At 43.4% G+C, this 6000-nt stretch overlaps 1 non-coding gene across 1 annotated transcript; it reads left to right on the top strand.

Moving 5' to 3' along the window:
• The first annotated feature begins 1337 nt into the window (after window positions 1-1337).
• trnal-aag (transfer RNA leucine (anticodon AAG)) lies at window positions 1338-1419 on the top strand. The gene has a single exon. It is a non-coding gene; the product is annotated as a tRNA-Leu (tRNA).
• The last annotated feature ends 4581 nt before the right edge of the window (window positions 1420-6000 follow it).

The raw sequence follows: 6000 nt of genomic DNA, 5'->3' as shown, positions 1-6000 counted from the left end.
GGGCAATTTAAAGGGCTTTTTGCATTGACCGGGAATCGAACCCGACCTCCCACGTGGCAGGTGAGAATTCTTCCATTGAAACACCAATGCCTCTGCACAACCTAAACAGTGATGTCCATGAAATGGCAACATTCTCACTGTGCCCTGGGCACTAACCACTACCAGCTACTGAGACGGGCATATGGATGGATAGTTGGCGCTCTACCTTTCCCTTCTTCTCAGAAATTATCAGCCAGCATCATCGCCCCTCTCTGTTTTCTCCAAAACTGTCAGCCAATCCCTGCCAAATTTCTCCATCTTTCCTCAAACAATTACAATCTGTGTCTAGCTTCTCCATCTTCTAGCAAAAAGTCCATTGTGTTTGAATTGAGATACGGATTTGGATTTCATTCAATCAAGAAAATAAGGTAAAGCCGCAGAACTCTTATTCTGTAAGCTGGTTCATTTGTTACAAACCTATGAAGTCACACAGAGGTGTCGCCCAAACATACCCATATCTCTGTCCATAGTTTATACTCACATTTCGTAATACTCATGAAGGATTCTTAATGACACTGTAATGTTAATGGTCACAAGGAGTGGCAGCTTTATGTGCTTATCTTACACAGTAGTGTTTTAGCTGTAGACAGTTAGTCGCTGTAGCTGTTCGTGTCTGTGTTAGTGTTTGGTACCAGCCTGAAAACATAGCTAACATAGATCTGAAGTTTCTCTGATCCAGTGGATCCAGTTCCACATCAGCATTCTACATCAGCAAGAGAAGTGTCAGCCTTGTTTACTCTGATAACATGAAGACTCACTGTAGAAACTCACATTTACCAATCCAGAGCAGGTTTAAGGACCTTATCTGGCACCAGACCACCTCTCATCACAACACACAACATTAGAAAATCTATTTTAAAGTCACACAAACACTGATTTGCTGTGCAAACCTCAGTGAGAGGTTGAAGAGTTGCTGGAGTTTTCCTGCAAGCTGCCCAGCACAGGCTTCGAGTGTCCTGGGGTTGATGTCATCTGGTCCTTTAGCTTTTGTTGCTTTCAGTTTCATTCCTCTCTTGCTCAGCAGTGATGGCTCTGCAGGAAGTTTTTGTTGAGCAGCTGTTGTTGCAACCTGCCACAAATTTCCAATCTATTCTTCCCCTTTGCTGCTGATGAGACATGTTCAGTAACACCCATTGTTCACATGTTGGATTCAGTGAAATTCCTTCAGTCATTTTTCCCTGTGTTGGCTCTTTACATGCATTGTGTTTAAAGACAGGTTTCATTATTGCTACGTAAACTTTTATAGGTAAACTGTTGATAAAACCATGAGCTCAGCAGGGGTTAATATGTATTTGTGTGGTAGTGTGGCCGAGCGGTCCAAGGCGCTGGATTAAGGCTCCAGTCTCAGTTGAGGCGTCGGTTCGAATCCCACCACTGCCAGTTCTTTGTTCTCATAGTGAAGTCTGTGAAAACCTTTCTCAGTTCAGGAGCTTCTCCTTAACTCATTGTGATTTGAATATCAGTGAAAGACAATACAGTTAGACATAACTGTGAAACTGTTTCTTGTTCTGCTTAGTGTCACATGACAGAACTCGCCCTTGTTGATGTTACAGTTACTGTGCACAAAGCCCTCTCTCTTTCCTAAATATGTCTTATTAGAATTGCCAGTGTTGATAGAAATGCCACATCATAGTTGAAAGTGTTTCCTGTTGTAACGTTCAAAGACTCAAAGATTTATTGTTAATTCAAATACATGTGCAGGACATACATAGGAATCAAACTACTGTTCATCAGAAACATCAGTTCTATCAGTTTACTGAGGACAATAAAATCTCTTTCCTCTTTCGCCTTCTTCATTTATATTTGTCCTTGTCAATATAATCTGAGTCCTAGATCTTTTCCTTCATCACCAGGTGTCTGACCTTGACCTGATAAATTCCTGTTATTTACTCTGTTTCTCCTCAATGATTATCCATCAGTATTTTCCCAAAGGAAACACACATGATGGTTTCATAAGTTAATCTTTCCAAAATAAACTTTTTTATTTGTAATTAAAATTTTAATTTATTCATGTTAATTCTTTGAAAAAAAAATTAGCCTAAAACAGAAACAAGAGGAAAACACAGGATTTGAGAGCTGTTATGTGAAGGATAAGTCAACACTTGGCTCATTTGTCCAGGGGTATGAATCTCGCTTTGGGAGGTCCAGGTTTCGAATCTCAGATGAGCCCAATGTGGATGGGATTGTAGTAAACTTCTCTGTAAAAATCCTGAAATGTTTATATGTACATGTTACGTGCCCCAAGTGCCGGGGCTGCGTAGCAGTGGATGATACAACCTGAAAACACGATATGTGGTAAAGACCAGAAACTGCACGGTACGCTGCCATTCACATCCAGATTGCATCTGGGGTGGGGACAGGAAATCCCACCGTGAAACCAACCTGGGGCAACACCTCCCGCACAAAGGTTCCTTCTTACCATTCTATTATCCTTATTAAATCCAGGACATTAGGCTACTGAAATTACACAGTAATATGTTTTCAAAATATAAATGGCGGTGCCAACATGAGGTGTATGTTTACATATTGTAATTACCAATTTTAAAATAAGAAATCAACTACAACAAAGTGGTGACATTTTTAGGTGTACGCTCCCCAACTTAAAAGGTGTCTCCCGACGCTTAAAAGTGTCCTCCAGTGTTCTCAACATCTGGAGCAGAGTCCGATTAAATCGCTGGGCAGGGTTGCCCTGTGGGTGGTACGGCGTTGTGCGGGAGTGACCCACACCTGACAGCTGCCGAAGGCCCCTGAACAATGCATTTTCAAATTCACGGTCATGGTGCACCTTGGCAGGGTAACCAAACCGAGGGATAAAGTCACTGAACAATCTCTCTGCAGCAGTTTTTGCACTTATTTCTAGTTGGATACACTTGAGCAAACTGTGTAAAATGATCTACTGCAACAAGTATATATTCGTAGCCTCCTTTGCTGTTTTCCAAATGCATAAAGTCAATAGACAGTAGGTCAATGGGCGCACTGGTGCTGATGTTGCCCATCGGTGCTCTCACATGTGTTGCAGGCTTCTTTTGCTTTATACAGGGGCATTCCCTGGTTATATAGGCCTCAACGTCTTTTTTCATAAAGGGCCAGTAGAAGCTGTCTCCGGCCAGGGTAATAACTCGTTCGACCCCGAGATGACCCATATCATTATGCAGGTGTTTTAACACTAGGGGCCTATACTCTGCTTGCAGCACTAGCTGTCGCCTACCCCCAGCCTCCCTGTACAGTAAGTCACCTTGAATCACCAGTTTTCCCCACTCACGCATTAGTCTTCTCACTAACCTGTCTGCATTTTGTCTGGCTCTGTCGGTCAGCGTTGTCTTTGTCTCTTTCAGTTTAATAAGCTCATTTATAGTAGTGTCTTGTCTCTGTGCTCTCACTAGCTCCTCGTGGCTAAAGCTAGGAATGATTGGTTTGTCTGGTTCAGTGTATTGGACCAGATTTAAGGCAGCTACGTAGGCAATGCCATTTTTCTTTGCTGCCTCACTTCCTTCCCAGAATGTCTCTGCTGAGCTCCTCTGAATACTCCTCCACATAACTCTCAATGTCCAGGGGGAGGCGAGACAGAGTGTCTGCATCCACATTAACTTTACCAGGCCTATATTATACGTCAGGGGATTATTGTCTGTGTAATCTGTGAATCCTGGTGCATAAAATAGATAATCCCTGAACTTCTCACATATGGCCCATTTAAGAGCTAAAAACTCTAACTTAATGCAAGAAATAGTGGATGGGGGTCTATGAAGGCAACTGGGCACCTTTGCCTTTCTTTGATTTCACCTGAGTGCCTTCAGAATGTCCTTTCACTTGTAGCAGGCCGTACAAGGGTTTTGCGATTCTGGAAAAGTCCTGGATATAAGCACGGTAATAACTAAGGAATCCAAGAAGCTTCCTCAGCTCACCCACATTTGTTGGTTTCTTTTCACCGAGTGACTTTACAGCTTCTATATCCTTTAGATCAACTCTGACTCCATTTGCTGAGACCAGCCTACCTACATACCTCACCTCTGCTTTCAGCAGCTCACATTTTGTTGGGCGGAGCTTTACTCCGTGTTGTTGCAGGGCTCTGAGGACTCTGCGCAACACCTCCACATGTTCAGCAAATGTCTTTGAATAACAAAGGATATCGTCCAGGTATGGGATACAACAGTCATCATGCAGAGTGTTAAGCATTTCTTCCATACTGTGCTGGAAGGCGCGTTACTGAGTCCAAAGGAGATCCTCACCCATTCATACAGTCCCCAGGGTGAGATTAGATTAGATTAGATTAGCTTCAACTTTATTGTCATTTAGCAGGGTACAGGTACAGAGCCAATGAAATGCAGTGGACATCCAACCAGAAGTGCAAAGAAGCATTAAGTACCAAGTGCAGGTAGAGTATGGTTGTGTAGACAATAGAGATGAATAATGTACAGTGTATAGATGGAAAAATCCAGGTTTCCATATAACTAATATATGCATGTAATATATATGTACAATATATTGCCCAGGTATATGGGCAGGCTATGGAATATAAAAAAAATAAATATATCTATATATGTATATAAATATAATGTATAGTATAGGGTGTTAGCAGTGCAAGTCCTGGGTGAAACAGTGTAGGAGTAATGTAAACTGATAAACAGTGCAATACAGTCAATGTAAACAGGTAACAGTGCAAATAGTAAAAAGTAAACAGGTAACTAGAAATAGCTTAAAGTGCAAATGCTAGACAGGAGGTGAAGTTTTGTTCAGCAGTGCTACAGCCTCTGGAAAGAAGCTGTACCTGAGCCTGCTGGTGCAGGAGCGCAGGCTCCTGTATCGCCTGCCAGATGGGAGTAGGCTGAAAAGACCATGATTTGGGTGGGTGGCGTCCTTGACAATGGATTTGGCTTTGTTTGTACAGCGTTTATGATATGTGTCGTGGATGGAGGGGAGTTGGGAGCCAATATTCCTTTGAGCAGATTTCACTACTCTTTGCAGTGCCTTGCGATCAGCAGCGTTGCAGTTGCCGTAACAAACAGAGATGCAGTTAGTGAGTATGCTCTCAGGGGTACAATGGTAGAAGTCTGTTAGAATCCTAGAGCATAGGTGAGCTTTCTTCAGGGTACGTAGAAAGTGAAGGTGCTGATGCGCCTTCTTCACCAGACTGGAGGAGTTGAGGGACCAAGAAAGATTTTCAGTGATGTGTACTCCAAGGAACTTAAAGCTAGACACACATTCCACCTCAGCAACGCTGATGTGGAGGGGGATGTGTGCCCTGCTCTTGGCTCTCCTGAAATCCACAATGATCTCCTTGGTCTTCTGGAAATTGAGTGCCAGGTTATTGTTTTTGCACCACAAAGCTAGTTGCTGAACCTCATCTCTATATGCTGTTTCATCCTCCTCTCTGATCAGGCCCACCACTGTGGTGTCATCTGCGAACTTGATTATAGCATTGGAGCCATAAACAGGGGCGCAGTCGTGGGTGAAGAGGAAGTAGAGCAGAGGACTCAACACACAGCCCTGCGGCATGCCAGTGTTCAGGGTAATGGTGGAGGAGGAGAGACATCCTATTTTAACAGTCTGGGGTCTGTTAGTGAGCAAGTCCATAATCCAGCTGCAAAGTGAGTTGCTGATGCCAAGCTGGCTGAGCTTGGAGATCAGCTTGGAGGGGATCACTGTGTTGAATGCTGAACTAAAGTCAATGAACATTCTGACATATGTATTGGGACTGTCCAGGTGGGTGAGTGCCAGATGGAGCACTGTGGAGATGGCATCCTCTGTTGATCTGTTGCGTCGGTAGGCAAATTGATATGGGTCCAGTGTAGCAGGCAGACATGACTTCAGTTTGGAGAGGACCAGCCTCTCAAAACACTTTGCAATTATGGCGGAAGTCATTCAGTTCTTTGGCTGTAGACTTTTTAGGCACCGGAACAATAGTGGCAGATTTGAAACTGTGAGGGACTGTTAAGTGGGCCAGAGACATGTTAAAGATGTTGG

The sequence above is a fragment of the Mastacembelus armatus genome, unplaced genomic scaffold, assembly GCF_900324485.2.
Source record: "Mastacembelus armatus unplaced genomic scaffold, fMasArm1.2, whole genome shotgun sequence".
NCBI lineage: Eukaryota > Metazoa > Chordata > Actinopteri > Synbranchiformes > Mastacembelidae > Mastacembelus > Mastacembelus armatus.
This window is presented reverse-complemented; position numbering and strand designations above follow the sequence as displayed.